General features: G+C 45.3%; 1 long non-coding RNA gene, 1 other non-coding gene and 1 pseudogene across 3 annotated transcripts in view; all 3 read left to right on the top strand.

The window, feature by feature from the left end:
- Nucleotides 1–16,258, top strand: part of LOC103350930 (uncharacterized) — a 221,876-nt gene that overhangs the window by 66,103 nt on the left and 139,515 nt on the right. The gene's annotated exons all lie outside the window — the stretch shown is intronic.
- LOC138844976 (translocon-associated protein subunit beta pseudogene) lies at nucleotides 12,205–13,344 on the top strand (annotated as a pseudogene).
- Nucleotides 13,298–13,592, top strand: LOC149122600 (signal recognition particle RNA). The gene has a single exon (XR_016220039.1).

The following is a 16,258-nucleotide window of genomic DNA, read 5'->3' as shown; positions in this document are numbered from 1 at the left end:
TTTCTAAGTTAATTTCAGAAGTTTTCTTGAATTATAGTTATGTTCTTTGCTTTTCTGCTTTTGGGGACACCTATTATAAAATGTTGGATCATCTTTGCTTATCTTCTGTATTCAGCACTTTATCTCAAACCACTGTTAATTCTTCCTTCACTTCTTTCGATATAACTTTTTCCCTTTCTACTTTCTTTTTCCCTTAATACATTATCTGGACTTATACCTCTTGTCTTCTTTTAACTTAGTCTTCATTTGTTTTTATTCTCAGTCTCCCTGCATTTTATCACTTTATTTCTGAATTCTAGCTCTAATTTATGCTGTTCATCTAGCTTTTTTAAAAACAGATTATAGATTTTATTTGTTTTATGTATGTTTGTCTTTCTGGCATGTTTAATGGTGTGTAGAAATGTGATTTTTCAATCATTGTCTTTTTTCCCTAAAAATATGAATTCGATAATTTTTTCTATGAAATTGATTTCTCTCCACTTGCCTTTCATATCTTCAGTGCTATAGGTTCCCTTTTCTATTATTTTCATGAACATTCAAGAATACTGTAATTTATTTTCTAAGGTCTGTAGGTTCTGATCCCTTTACCCTCTTTTATCTTCTTAATTAAATTAATTAATTTGAGAGAAAGAGAGAACTCCCATCTGTTGGTTCACTTCCCAAATGCCTGCAAATGCCAGTCCTGGACCAGGCTGAAACTAGGAGCTGGGAACCCAATCTAGGTCTCCCACTGGGTGGCAGAAATCCAATTACTTGAGCTATTACCATTGCCTTCCAGGGTTTACATTAGTGGGAAGCTGGAATTGGGAGCCAGTAATGGGTGTTGGACCCAGGAAATTTGATGTGTGGTGCAAGTGTCCTAAGTGGAGTCTTAACCACTAGACTACTTGTCCAATCCCCTGATGGACCTTTTGTTTGTCTTCCTTTTTTTTAAAATCTCTTTTGACTCATGTGCTGCTCAGTGTGGATTCTATCCCTTGCAGTTTCTTCCCATGTGAGACTTTGTCCTGGAGAGAATTTTGATTAGTTGGTTTTTAGAATTTATGGGACTGTCTCAGACAGTGCTATGCCCTTGCAACCTTTGCTGCAGATTCCTAAAACTCCACTATTTGAAATGCAGAACCCTTTCATTTTCAGCTGTTGTTCTCAAGTCAACCCTCTCAGCTTTCCATTGAGCCTTACTGGGTGTCTTGGGATTCTGAGATTTGGCATAAGGCCCCATTCCTCCCTTCACTCCCTCTAGGTCAAATGTTAGTACCACTCAGGTCTTGTGTTTGTTGGTGGTTTGTTCCCACCCACTTATGTTTTGGACGTCATAAAGATATCTTGTCAGCTATTTTTGTGATCCATAGCTAGTATCCATGAATTTTTCGTTTTGCTCTTTTCTAGTACTTATGCTTTCTATTTTTCACATTAACATTTGGAAATATTTTTTAAAATTACACTATAGGAACCATCCCAGAATATTCTGTCTATTTTCAAGACATTATCTGGAGTGGCAGTGATAATATGTACATCAGATCATGTAAAAAGACTTTAATGATTTTCCAGAGCACTAGAGCAAAAGTCTGAAGTTCTTACATTGGCTTCAAAAGTACTGTGTGATCTGGCTTTCTCTACCTGCCTCTGAACTCATTCCACACTACTCTCCCCCTTGCTTATTGGATTATAGCCACACTGGCCTCCTTATTATTTCTGACAGAGGAGTTCTGCCGTGCTTACTGTTGCTATTCTCATTGGTCTTTAGTTAAGTGCTGCCTTCTCATTGAAACCTTCCCTGGCTATCCTATACAGAATCAATCCTTTCCTACCACTACCTCTTCCCCATCCCTATCTTTCTTGCTTCCTTTTTTACCTTAGCACCTATCACAAAATATTTGCTTATCAATTTTTAAAATGTCAACCAGAATGTGAACTCCACAGTTGCAGATATTTTTTGGTCATAATTCAATTTTTGTTGAATGAATGCATGAGTGAATATATTTCAATTATAGTTCCAGTTTTATTGTGCAGATAGCAATGTGTGGGGACACAGAGATGGAAGGGAAGAATGATTAGGAGGCTTAATGCCACAATCCAGGTGAAAGACAATGAAGGAATTGGAGGCAACTAGTAGAGTTGGTGATCTCTATTAAAGGCAGACTAGGCAGACTTGCTAATTACAACCTAAGTTGGTAGATGATGCTTAGTTGTTTGCTTGATGAACTATTATAACACGAGAGCATGAAAATGACTTCATGACAGGCTGCTCACTTCTTCTCCCCATGAATTCTCATTAGGGTTCATCAAATAATCTACCAAGTATAGTATGGGTAGGGGAATTTCAAGAATGCCCAAGGGAGAAGGTATTTTAGAGGTGGGGGTAGGGAAATCATTTTAGCGAGAATTTGCCGCATACTAAATCAGTCCAAGAATTAGTGACTTAAGACAACAAGGATTTAGTATTTTTCTTGATTCTATGATTTGTCTGGGAAGTCCTTCTGGTTTTGCCTGTACTCGCTCTTCATGGCTGGAATTAGCTGGAGGCCTGCTGGAGCTAGAATGTCTGGAATGTCCTCTGAGCTGTGTCTGCAGCTGGTGCTGCTGGTCAAGTTGGGAGACCTCACTTCTCCTCCAGATGGCCTCTCTTCTTCTGTAGTCCACACAAGCTTTCTTACATGGTGGCCCCAGGACAATATGCCAGGAGGGCACAAGTGGAAGCCTCAAGGGCTAGCCTTAGAAGTGATACTGTTATTTCTGCTGAATTTTATTGGTCAAAGCAAGTCATAGGCTAGCCCAGATTCAAAGGGAGTAGGGACATAGGCTTTAACTCTTGATGGGAGTCACACGTCATTTTTAAGGGATATGTTTGTTGACAGGGCAGGGATTTGTAGCCATATTTTACAATCTCCCATATCAGGAAACCAACATTTATTGAGTGCTTACTATGCTTCAAGAGCTGTGTAGGTACTGCACATACAGGATTCTACTTGATCCTTATAGCCATTCTAGGGGGAAGGCCACTAAAGAAATTGTGTCCTGGGGACAGTCTATAGCCTGTTCAGGGACCCGGGAGCAGTAAAGTCAAGGTTGGCATTCAAGTTCAGGTTTGTCTGACTCTAAAAACCTGTTTTTGTTTTGTTTTTTTCCTCATCCTATTTAATGCAGAAACTGGTTGTGCATCTGTGATGAATAGAAGAGGGATTCAATTAGCTTTGCCAAGCAGTTTTTTCTTCTACCCTGCCCTTCTCTCCTTTGCAGATTTAATGAATTCCTTACCATTTTGGGGATTTTTTTTTTTTTGGCTTACATACTTAATAGTTAACATTACTGAGTACAAGGATAGTTGAACAAATTCATAGAAAAATGGAAATAGAAATAACATGCATTTTCCGTGAACTTTTTGATGACCTTTCACAGTTACTGTTCATGATTCAGTTTTGCTTACGGCAGGTCCTTCCTCTGGGCAGTGTTTCCTGTTGGCCAGGCTGATCTAGGTTGCTAGTTTGGTCAATGGTTCATCTTCCTCCCCAGCTAACTCTTCTGTCCCAGGTGTTATCAGGAGATTATTTTTTTTTTTTTAGCTGCAGATTCCTGCCTCAGTAGAGGCAGCTCTGAGCCAGTAACAGAAGCTAGGAGTCCTGCAGAGTCCTTTTCAGTACGACTTTTCTTCATCTTCCCAGAGTGGCCACCAACAGGCTGTCACAAAGAGCACCAGGCTGCAGCCCAGCAGCAGAGTCCTCCGTGGGCTGCCAGATGGCATGTACTTGTGTATGGATTGTCCCCTTGGCCTCCATTGTTTTTTTTCAAATGTTCCCAGCTTTCCCGAATGCAGGTGCATTTCATGCAGACCCACTCTGCCATTTTGCCTGGTCTGTGGCCTGGCTCTGCCCCAGGCAGAAGTTGCCAACTGGTGAAGCCCTTGTCCAGCAGCCAAGTTTTCGTAATTTACTGACCACTGACCTTGCCATGGCCTATGGTAGGCCTCAAAACACTATCACACTATCATAGTCCTGTGAGAACCTTGCAGTGTGCTGTGTTAGGAGCAGCAAGTGGTCAGTGTGCGTTTCAGAAGCCCACCTGTTTGACCTGGTCCTTCAGCTCAGGTCTGTCCGGCTCTTTGTCCTGCTCTCCTGCCCTTGGACAGAGCTTCCTCTTGCAAGCCAAGAAGTGAGAGGATGTGGGTGTGACGGAGGAGTCAGGGAGCCCAGGAAGAGCAGATGGCCCCTGCCCCTGTCCATTCTCTGCCAGTCACTACCTGAAAACCAGCAATGATGATGTAACCACAGGCATCATTCAGTGACGGCTGCCTTCCTTGTGTGGGTGGGACCATGATGCCGGCTGGGCTGGGGAATCCCATTGGTGACAACACAGCATCGTTTTGAGCTGATGTGGCAGCAGATGCCCCAGACCCACTCCAAATCTGACAGCATCTCTGTGAAGCGTGTGTGTGTGCAGGGGACAGCAGATGTCAGCGCTCTCTGCACAGCCCCTCCACGGAGGTGCTGTGTGGTGGATTCACTGATGACTCATTTATAATCTGGTTTCAACATTGTGAGTCAAAATGCACCACTTTCATTAAAAATAACATTCACTGGGGACTAACGGCTTTCTTTTTTCTGTTTTTCACTGTGCAGTGTGGTTTCTGGATGGGAAGCTGCCAGATAGCAGGTGAGGTGTTCTGAGGGACTGGAACGTAACCATGCCTGCTTGTATAGGGCCCGATGGCTCAGCCATGGGTGGAAGAAATAGTACCAAATGCCTTCTCTACATCACGCAGTCTTGTGCACTGTGAGTGAATGGTGGTCGGCATGAGCATGTGGGGGGGGGGGTTTGCACACATGGGTGTCTGCCCTTGAGGAGACCCTAGTCCACACACAGAGCTGGGGGGGACATGACCCAAGAGTATCAGGATCACTGGGAGGCTTCTTAAAAATGTGCATTCCTGGGCTTCACCCCACATCTCTGAGGGGTGACACATCACTCAGGAGTTTTTTAGGCACTGTAGAGTTGAGAGCCTTGCCTTTGGGTGAGAGAGAATGGGAACTCCCTTCAGGCAGACTCTCTCGCTGCTGGAGGAGTGAGAGAGGCAAGCAGGCTGCCAGACCAAGAGGAGGTGGATGGAGGAGGTGAGAGAGGAAAAGGCAGAAGGGCGGGGGTGGGGGAACCCCAGGGGTGAAGTGGGCTTTCAGGGTCCCCGTGGGGACTGCACTGAAACCCCCTGCTATGTGTGAGGAACCCGAAGTCTTTCTGGTTTGGGGAGCAAAACTTGGAGATCCCCTATTTCCTTGGTTTAAACAAAATGAAACATAGGCAAGTGTTTTCGTGGGTAATCTGGGGCGTAGAAAGCCCTCGCAGGGGACATGCTTTGATATTTTGTACTCTACAGTAACGTTGGAATCTTATTGAGAAAATCATGTTTAAAAAGTGTGGTTGTAGGCCAGCGCCATGGGTCAATAGGCTAATCCTCTGCCTGCGGCGCCGGCACCCCAGGTTCTAGTCCCGCTCGGGGCGCCGGATTCTGTCCCGGTTGCTCCTCTTCCAGTCCAGCTCTCTGCCATGGCCAGGGAGTGCAGTGGAGGATGGCCCAAGTGCTTGGGCCCTGCACCCTCATGGGAGACCAGGAGAAGCACCTGGCTCCTGCCTTTGGATCAGCGCAGTGCGCCGGCTGCAGCGCACTGGCCTCAGCGGCCATTGGAGGGTGAACCAACGGTAAAGGAAGACCTTTCTCTCTGTCTCTCTCTCACTGTCCACTCTGCCTGTCAAAAAAAAAAAAAGTGTGGTTGTAGGGAAGAGGGTACAGGGACGATTGTTTAATGGGTACAGAGTTTCAGTTTCACAAAAGACAAGTGTCATGGGGATGGGTGGTGGTGATGGCCACACAGCAACGTGACGGTGTTTCAGACCATTGGACGGTACCCTTCCGAAGGGTGGAGACGGTGACTTTCCTGTTGTGTGTATTTTACCACAACAAAAGAAGACATGGTTGAGTCTGTCTTGTATGAAAGTCATGACCTGCCCCCCTACACTGATGGTCTCAGCCGTCCTTGGAAAACCACCATTGATTTCAGCCATTTGTGACTTGATTCTCCCATTTTGGTCATTGTTTTTTCCTGAAGTTCTGTTTCATGAAGACTTTTCCCTTTAAGGCCAGGTGGAAGTTTGACTTGAGGCATCTGAGTCACCTTCCCTATCACTGCTGTTCTGATGGGCCTTCTTTGTCAGGGCTCCCCGAGCCCAGGTCCTACAGCGGGAAAGGAGTGAGGCCAGGGAGGGAGGCTTGGTGTGGTGGTGGGTGGACATTTCATCACAGATGGCCTCGCCCTCGTGGAAGGCTGTCGTCACTCAGCATCTGTGGCCTGGCCTGGCAGAGCTGCCCGAGCCTTCCTGGACCCCCGGTATTCAGTTGGAGTCATGGTTCTCACTACCTGCCCCTATTCCTTGCAGTCTCCATTTCCCAGACTCCCTGAGCCCTGACCCTGGCTTCTTGGTGCCTGCTCTGGTCTGAGTCTCACACTCATTCTTCCCCAGCATCCCTCCTCCATCGTGGTTCCCCACTTCTAGCTGCTGCCATGTGCTTCCAGACCCTTCCATCTGCTTCAAAACTGAGTGCCCTCCCAGCACTGGCCCACAGAGCTGCTTTCCTGCCAGGTTTTCTGCCCTCCCTATGGAAGGGAATTGATTGTTGAAATGGAAACTCGGTAGCTCCAGAAGTGTACTTTATCTGTCATTTCTGTTCCTCACTTACCTCTTCTCATTAGTCAGCGGCATCCGACCACCAATTAAGGGAGCATCTCAATGCCTGGGGCTTTGTGTCTTAGGATTCTAGTGGCAGTGCCTGGCCTGTTACCTGACATGTGGCCCATTATCAGGAATAAACTTATCTCAGCTGTATTAATTATTGGGGTCTTTGCTGTTGGCTTTGGAGTTGGTTTGGGGAAGGGTTTTGTGGAGAAAAGAGAGGCACTGTTCAATGTTAGCTAAGGGAGCAGCATCTGGAGCCAGAGTGCTTGCGATGAAATCCAGGCTGCATCATTATGGCTGTGTGACCTTGGGAAGGTGACTTTAGCCTCCTAGTGCCTTGGTTTCTCCCATCCATAACACGGGAAAGGCAAGGGTGTGCTCTGACAGCTTTCTGGGCGCAATAATGTCGCTGAAGCACTAAGAGCAGTGGCGCTGGGCACAGTCAGGGCTCCCTGTGTGGGTCTGGATCTGTTCAGTTTGTGTCCTTCACTTTTATAGAGCAACAGACACATCCACAGAGGGTGAGAAAGTGACAATTTGGTCTCCCACTTAGTCTAGGCCTCTCCAGCCATTCCTCTTTGAGGGACCACCAATGCTAGCTGATATAGAACATGACCCTCCCAGACTCCCCCCATCCATTTGTGTGGGGTCTCAAGATTTAGAGGGGTCTCTACCTGGTGGCCCTGTTTTGGGTTAATATCTCTAAATGCATCTAAAATTCACCTCCATACCCTCCCCTTAGCCACCTCGCCCCACTCTGTTTTTCCTCTCAGCATTCCCAAGTTCTGTGAGTTGCCCTGCCCTACACCAGGATGCCAAACACTACACCTCCCTCCCCCTATCCCAGGGCCTGCTCTCTGTGCTTCCTAGCAGCTCAGGAATCCTCACTGCCTGCAGTCTAGAGAAAGCCACCATTCTTTCTTCTCTGGAAGACCAGAGCAGTCTCCTCACTGGTTGTTGTAGCCAGAATGCTGGCCACACACATATAAAGGAAACTGTGGATATTACCTTATATGGGAAGATTTTTGCATATGTGATTAAGTTAAGGAATAAAATTTTTGGAAATTATGGTATAATACCCATAATCAAACATCAGCTTAACCATTTTTAAATGTACCATTCTAGGACATTAAGTACATTCATAGCTTACACAACCATCATCACCATCCACACCAAGAACTGTTCATCTTGTGAAAATGAAACTCTGTACCTAGTAAAGATTAACTCCCATTTCAGCTTCTTCCCAGTTTGGCAACTGCTATTCTGCTTTCTTCTCTCTGGATTTGACTACTCTAAGTATCTCATACAAATGGAATCATATGTATTTGTCCTTTTGTGATTAGCTGACTTCACTTTGCACAGTGTCCTCAAGGTTCATCCGTGTTGTAGCATGTGTCAGAGTTCCTCCTCCTCCTTCTTTTTGAAAGGTTTATTTATTTATTTGAAAGTCAGAGTTAGAGAGAGAGACAGAGAGAGAGAAATCTCCCATCCCCTGGTTCATTCTCCAGATGTTCACAATGGCCAGAGCTGAGCCAGGCTGAAGCCAGGAGCCAGGAGTTTCATCTGGGTCTCTCACATGGTTACAGGGGTCCACGTACTTGGTCCATCTTCCACTGTTTTACCAGGTGCATTAGCAGGGAGCTAGATTGGAAATGGAACAGCTGAGACTTGAACCAGTACCCATATGGGATGCTGGCTCTGTAGCTAGTGGCTTTATCTGCTGAGCCACACAGTACTGTTCCCAGAACTTCCTTCTTTTTAAAGGCTGAATATATGAGACCACATTGATGTATGATGATGTATGATGATCTCATTGATGTATGAGACCACATTTATACATTTATCTATCAATGTGAGATTTTTATATCTTTTTAGTAAAGATTTAGTTGATTTATTGAGAGATATAATGAGGAAGAGAGATTGAAAGAGATCTTCCGTCTGCTGGTTTACTCCCCAAATGACTGCAATGGCCAGGACTGGGCCAGGCTGAAACCAGGGAAACCAGGACCCTGGAACTCCATCTGGATCTCCCCCATGGATGCAGGGGCCCAAGCACTTGGGCTATCTTGCTGCTGCTTTCCCAGATGCATTAGCAGGAAGCTGAATTGGAGTAGAGCAGCAGCTGGGACTTGAACCAGCACTCTGGTATAGGATGCTGTGTTAAAAGTTAACCCCCTGTGCCACAACATTGGCTCCTGTTTCCATCTTTTGGTTATTGTGAATAATGCTGCTATGAGCACAAATATGCAAATATCCATTTGAGACTCTGCTTTCAATTCTTTTGGGTATACTTGTGGGATTGCTGGACCATATGGTAACTTTCTTAATTTTTTGAGGACCTGCCATACTTTTTTCCATAGTGGCTGTGCCATCTTGCATTGTTACCAACAATACATAGGGTTTTAGCAAAGGATTTAAGGAGGAGGAGATTATTCCGGATTATCCTGGTGGGTCCTAAACACCATCACAAGTATTCTTATGCAAAAAAGGCAGAGGAAGATTAGACATACCATGCAAGGGACATGAAGACAGTGGTAGAGACTGGGATTTTACAGCCACAAGCCAATGTATGCTGACAGCCACCAGAAGCTGGAAGCAAGCAATGAGCAGGCTATGCCTTAGAGCTTCTGGAAGGAGTATAGCCTTGCTAACACCTTGAGTTTGGTTCAGGAATGCTGATTTTGAACTTCTGTTCCCCAGAACTGTGAAAGAACCCATATTGATTATTTTAAGCTCCCAAGCTGGTGATAATTTGTTACAGCAGACACAGGGAAATAATGCATAGACCTCTCTACAACAAATCTCACCCTCCTCCAATTCAGTGTGCAGTACCAGTGTTCCTTCCAAAATGCAGACTGGATCATGGGACACTTTGGTTTGAGTATTTTCAACAGTTTCCTGCTGCCCTTGGCATGGTGACCAACTGTTCCTAAACAGGTGCCCATATGGAATGCCAGCATTGCAGGCTGTGGCCTTACCTGCTATGCCACAATGCTGGCTCCTAGATAGCTCTTTGTATCTATGGGGAAGCATGTGATACCATGCTGAATGCCAGAGGTTGGCAGCACAGTTGGAAGAGGTTCAAGATACTTTTGGAGCTGAATAAGCCCCCTGAGCCTTGCTTATCACTGGCACCCATCTTAGAGATGTGCCCTAGAGATGTTGTATAGATGTTACCAGTCCATTTTGCCTTCGCCTTGAATGTCAGCTTAGTAGATTGTCATCTATCTTCTCTCCCCCAGATCTCCCAAGCAACCCACTACACACACACACACACACACAGTTGATTCATTCAGATTTTTTTCTACACACTAAAAGAAAATTAATTGTAAAACACAACATTAGCCTTGTCATTGTCACCATGTCTAAGCGTACAGCTCAATAGTGTTAAATATATTCACACTATTGTGCTTCCATCACCACCATCCACCTCCAGAACTCCTTTCATCATGCAAAACTGAAACTCTGTACTCATTAAACACCAACTCCCCATTCTCCCCCCACCTCCGCCCCAGCCTCCTGCAACCACTATTCTACTTTCTGTCTGTATGAATTTGATTCTTTTAACTACCTCATACAGTATTTGCCATTTTGTGACTAACTTATTTCCCTTAGTATAACAACCTTAAGATTCATCCGTGTTGTAGCATGTGTCAGAATTTCCCTCCTTTCTAATGTTGAAGCGTATTCCACCAATGTATCGGTGACATTTTGTTTATCCATTTCTCTGTCGATGAACACTTGTGTTGCTTCTACATTTTGGCTACTGTGGATAGATAATGTTGCCACGAACATATGTGTGCAAATATCTCTTTGGACCTGCTTTGAATACTTTTGGGTATGGACTTGATGGATCATGTAATCATTCTATTCTTGCCTTTCTGAGGAAATCACTGAACTATTTTCCATAATCACTGCTCCATTTTACCTTCTTAGCAACTGTACATGAAAGTTCCAATTTATCCGGAGCTCTCACTCCCAACGTTTTGATGGGCTTTGTAGCCTTTTACTAAAATCTCTTGGTTGAGGTGGGAGGAAGGAGGTTACATTCCATACCGTACCAAATGACAGATGTGTCTCTTTTCCCCTGGGGTCCTACTCTTTGTTGCAGATGACTTCTCTTCCTCATTCTCTTCCTCGTCAAGGAACTGCTTGATAGCTTTAACATTCCTTTCAGAATTTTCAAAAGTACTCTTTGGTTAGGTCTTTGCCCACATGGTTCAACATTAAAAACAGTTAGCAGTGTCCCTCTCAAACAAAAGTTCTGTCCTCCAGGGGCCACGTATGTATTACTTCTCTGTTTATATATTTGTGTACATTTTATACTCATTACATAGGAGAGTAAATTGAAAGGGGTGCCATGAACCACAGAGTAATAAAAACGTGGCACCAACTGAACTGAAAGTACACAAACAGGTAAAAATCACATAGGTCTGTTGAACACCAGCTGGGATTGTGAGCTATAATGGAAAATAGTCACCTGGCTCTTTGCATGACTTGGATCACAGAAGCACAATATAGGTTGCATACACCTGGAAGAAAAATAATTTGCATCAAGGCAGGGTCATGGGATTATTGGGGAAGGCAGGATTCCTAAAGGATAACTTAATGGAATTCTAGGAAGGCTCAATGGAAGATGCAAAGAAGGTAGTGGGGTTTATTGTTTGAATAAATACACAACTGCTTGGGTTGTGCTTGTGGGTACTTGTTCTTTTCTGCTCTGTGGCTAGTCCTTCCATCTAGTGGACCCATGGATTGTTTTTTTTTTTTTTTTTTTTTTTTTTTAAACCAATGGAACATAAAAGAAAGTGATAATTTGTGATGCTACAACAGAATGTCACAGGCTAGGTAATTTATGACGAATAGACCTATAATTGTTTACAGTTCTGGAGGCTAGGCAGTCTAATATCAAGGCACTAAGAGGTTTGGTGATTGCGATTCCAGAATGGTGCCTTGAATGTTGTGTCCCTCACTGGGATGGAATGCTTTGTTTGTTTTTAAAATATTTTATTTATTTATTTGAGAGCTAGAGTTACAGAGGGGGAGATAGAGAGAAAGGTCTTCCATCTGCTGGTTTACTCCCCAAATAGCTGCAACAGCCAGAACTGGGCTGATTTGAAGCCAGGAGCCAAGAACTTCTTCTGGGGCCTAAGAACTTGGGCCATCTTCTGCTGTTTTCCCAGGCCATAGCAGAGAGCTGGATCGGAAGTAGAGCAGGCAGGACATGAACCAGCACCCAAATGGGATGCCAGCGCCGCAGGTGGAGGCTTAGCCCCACTAAGCCATAGTGCTGGCCCCGGAATGCTGTTTTCACACCATGGATGGCCAAAGGGAAAAGGGAGAAAAGGAATCCAAACTTGGCCTTTTCTAATGGCATGAATACCGTTCTTGAAGGCGGAGCTCTCATGGCCCATCTCTTCATGCTGTTACAATGTCAATTACATTTCAGTGTGGCTGGGGGAGGCATTTGGGGTAGGCATGATGAGGCTGCTGGCATTTGTGGTGTTGTCTCTATTTGCTGTCACTCAAACAGAGTAGGGAGCCAGGCTCTGGGTCTCCAAATTGCTGCTGAACAGATAAGTGGTGGGGTGTGAGACCTGACCTTACAGTACATCTACAATGTTGGCTCAAGTGCTGCATTACATATGGAATTACTGGATGATTCCTTCCCTCCAGAAGACTTTGGCATTGCCTATAGAATGCTCAGTGTCGAATGGGACCCAACTGCCCCTGCTAGCAATGTCTGCCATACCATGGTCCTGTGCCCTCTCAAGGCTGGTTATTTCAACTTCAGCTCAGTGATGACCTGGCCCAGGAGGAGGAACCTATTGTGATTGGTTCTACCAGTGCACCTGGACAGGAAGGAATGCTGGCTCAGTGGAAGTTTGTTAGGAGAGTCTCCCCTGCCCCCTTTCTGGACCAGGCAGCTTTCGGGGTCATGACTCTTCTCTTCATCAGCATCCCCCTGCTACTGCAGTAGTCCAGTCCAGCAAGAGGAAATATGACACCACCACAACCTCCATGGCCATTTTCTAAGAAATCAAGATGCTTCTAGACACCAAAGGGTATCTCAAATGCAATCTCTTCTCCCTTAGCCCTTAGCCACCTTCTCCTGTATCCTGCCCTGCTCTCAACCAGAGTGAAGGGCCGGGCCTTGAAGGAGGGCATCCTTGTTTCTGTTGTGAAGCCATACAAAGAAGAATGCCTTTGGCTAAAGCCTGCAACCTAGGGGGCCCTCTGGGACCCTCCCCAGAAGCTGTTGGTATATTGCTGGCAATGGAAACTGTCTCAGGGGTCCAGGAGGGGCACCTCAGAGGCTGTTTGATACCACCCGGTGGAGGAGGAAATGGAAGCTGTGGGGCTCTGGGAGGCTACGCAGTCCCTGTTCTGGGTTAGGCAAGTGCTTACCAAATGGGTTTTCTAATAAAAACAAATGCCACACAAAAAACTTCCGTATGAGTTTTGGAGGGGCAAATATTCACACCATAATGGTGATATTGCCACCTTCATACTGAAACGGTCCCTTGATTAGGGTCATTCCAGTGACCCTAATCACTACTCAGGAAAACCAATGGTCAGATGCAGTGGTTAGTACCTGTAGTCCCAGCCACTTGGAAGACTGAAGCAGGAGGATCACTTGTGCTCAGAAATTCTGGGCTGTACTGCGATATGCCGATCTGGTATCTGCACTAAGTTTGGCATCAATATGATGACTTCCCCAGAGTGGGTGACCACAGGTTGGCTATGGAGGGGTGAACTGGCCAGGCTGGAAATGAAGCAGGTCAAAACTCCTGTGCTGATTGGAAAGAAGCCATGGTCTTCAGATCTATACTGCCTTCTCTTGGCAATCAAATCATATCCACTATTAAAGAATAAGCAGTTATCCTTTATTTCGTCATTGACAATATTCAGCAAGATAGCCCTGTGGACAATCTCAAATTGCCAAGACAATGGTGCCATTCCTGTGTCTTTGACCCCTGAGACCACCCTTCTCTTTCATAGGGACCACTAAGATATTAACTTACACTAGCATATGAAAGGAAAGCCAATTCTTGGTAGGTCTTGAGAAGTACAGGTATTATATTCTCAGTCTTGTGACTCTGTTTACATTTCACCACCTACCGTCTTCACTGACAACTGACTCAGCTGTAGGTGGGGAACATGGGCTTCACGTTGTGGGGTTGGTTGTGGACATCTCCCCATCCCACCTTCTGCACTTGCTTGTCTCTCTGCCTCATAGTCTCCATCAGTCAGAGGAGACCTGCTTTATTGTAGGCTGCTATCCTTATAGCATCTGTTATCAAAACCCAAATAAAATTTCTCAGATCTTGCCTCAGGTAAAAAAAAAAGATTCTAATAATATTTCAAGGTCAGGGCCAATAGCATAAAAGCATTGTATTCAGTAGTATGGACATGCTACACAGAATGTACATGCTTTATTCTGACTTTCAAATCTAACAACTTGGGTTGAGTTGTGAATAGGTGAAGCTGTATTTCATGAATCCAGGCTTTTGAAAGGTATTTAATGGGTAGAAACATTGAGGACTGCCCCTTTGGCATGTGAAGTACAGATTAACTAATCCTGCTGGGGGCAGGGTATCAGGGTGTATGTGTTTTAAGCACTGGACTAGGAGAACATTTCAACTCATGTGAGAAGACATTGTCCCCCTGTATCTTCAGAGGTCTCTGAGTAGGTTTGGCCTCATAACACCCTTTCATGAATCTTGGGCCCTTGTCAAATTGTGCAGGTCTGTTTCTAGCCCTTGGTGACCTCTTTTTGCTCTCTCTGCAAAAACTGGCTGACCTTACTCTCTATTTTCTTTTAATTAAGCTCCAATCAAAAGTTGCTGGTGAAGTTATAAAACTGATACATGTAGGAGTCCTAAAAAAAATTCAAGTGGACAAAATAAGAATTTTTCTTCTTCTTTTTTCTCTCCCTTTAAATGACATTTGGCAGGACTGGTTAATTTGTCATGAAATGATCAGAATCCTCTTTTAATCTTCCCACGAAAACCTGTGTACTTTGGGATTCAAAGTCACATGAATCTTTGCCTGGCAGAAATGTAAATGTTTTGAGAAGGCTGCGTCTTTTCCAGTTTGAGCCACAGCAGAGACTGAGGGACCTGCGGATGAAGGATGGGTGGTGTGAGCTGATGTTCTGGGCAATTTCTAGCTCTGACAAGACACAGATCCCTCCTTCCCTCCCCCAGCACATCTCCTATTGCCTTTAGCAGACCCCAGGCTCATGGGGTCCCTGGAGAAAATGCCCTCTTCTCCCTGATTCTGGCACATTGTGACATGGGACTGGGAAGCTGGAGGAGGCCCCTGATTTAAATCCACACAATGGCTTATGCCTTTGCTATTCCTTTGCTGCTTTCTGGGGGTGGAGTCGGAGTATGAGGTGATGTCAGGCTCCTTTGTGAATTTTTCGCTGCTGCATGTCTGACCTGAACAGACAGGTGTAAGTATCCCCAGAACAGGGCCATTAGATCCCCTGTACCCATTAGATCCCTGAGACTAAGAAGGAGGCAGGGAATGGGGAGAATGGAGCTTAATTTAGACAGTGTCAGATGGCTGGCTATGATTGGAATCCGGCCAACCCTCTGTTAGCCAAAATGGAGGCAGAACAGGCCTTCCTGTCTTTCCCATTCTTTTTATCCTATCCAGCTGGTCTCCTGTTGCAGGGGGGAAGCTCCATCTTTGGCTGGAGGTGTCCACAGCTGTGTAGACACACAGAGGGAGAGAAGTGGATTTGCTGAATGGAGCACTGGCCTCCGGGTCAGGAGACCACGTTGGGGCCTCAGTTCCGCTGCTGATCAGCTCTATGGCTGTTGACAAACTTTCTCATCTTGAAAGGGTGACTGTGACACAGACTATCCCCATCGTAGAGGTCTGATGAGGCTCCAATGAAAATAGTGATGTACATGGAAGACCACTGGGCAGGTGTTTAGGTTGGATCTCAGTGATTTTCATCTGGTGGCCATCGATAAGCGTGGGTAGGACCAGACATTGTCTGTGAACATGAAAATCCAGATCATCATAGATTTTTAGTATATTAGAGCTGGGTGGGAACTTAAAAAATATTTACTCCTACTGTGCCATTTGGCAGATAAGAAAACCAAGTCTTAAAGAAGCAAAGTCACAGGGCCAGTGCTGTGGCATATTAGGCTAAGGCTCTGCCTGCAGCGCTGCATCCCATATGGGCACCAGTTCATATCCTGGCTGTTCTTCTTCTGATCCAGCTCTCTGCTATGGCCTGGGAAAGTAGTAGAAGATGGCCCAAGTGCTTGGGCCCCTACCTGTTGTGGGAGACCCAGAAGAAGCTCCTGGCTCTTGTTTTTTTTTTTTTTTTATTATTTTTTTTTATTTTTATTTATTTATTTTTTTGACAGGCAGAGTGGACAGTGAGAGAGAGAGACAGAGAGAAAGGTCTTCCTTTGCCGTTGGTTCACCCTCCAATGGCCACCGCGGCCGGCGCGCTGCGGCCGGCGCACCGCGCTGATCCGATGGCAGGAGCCAGGTGCTTTTTCCTGGT

The sequence above is a fragment of the Oryctolagus cuniculus genome, chromosome 13, assembly GCF_051225735.1.
Source record: "Oryctolagus cuniculus isolate XC-2025 breed Fujian yellow rabbit chromosome 13, ASM5122573v1, whole genome shotgun sequence".
Taxonomy (NCBI): domain Eukaryota; kingdom Metazoa; phylum Chordata; class Mammalia; order Lagomorpha; family Leporidae; genus Oryctolagus; species Oryctolagus cuniculus.
Note: the sequence above shows the minus strand (reverse complement) of the source record. Positions and strands in the feature narration are given on the sequence as shown.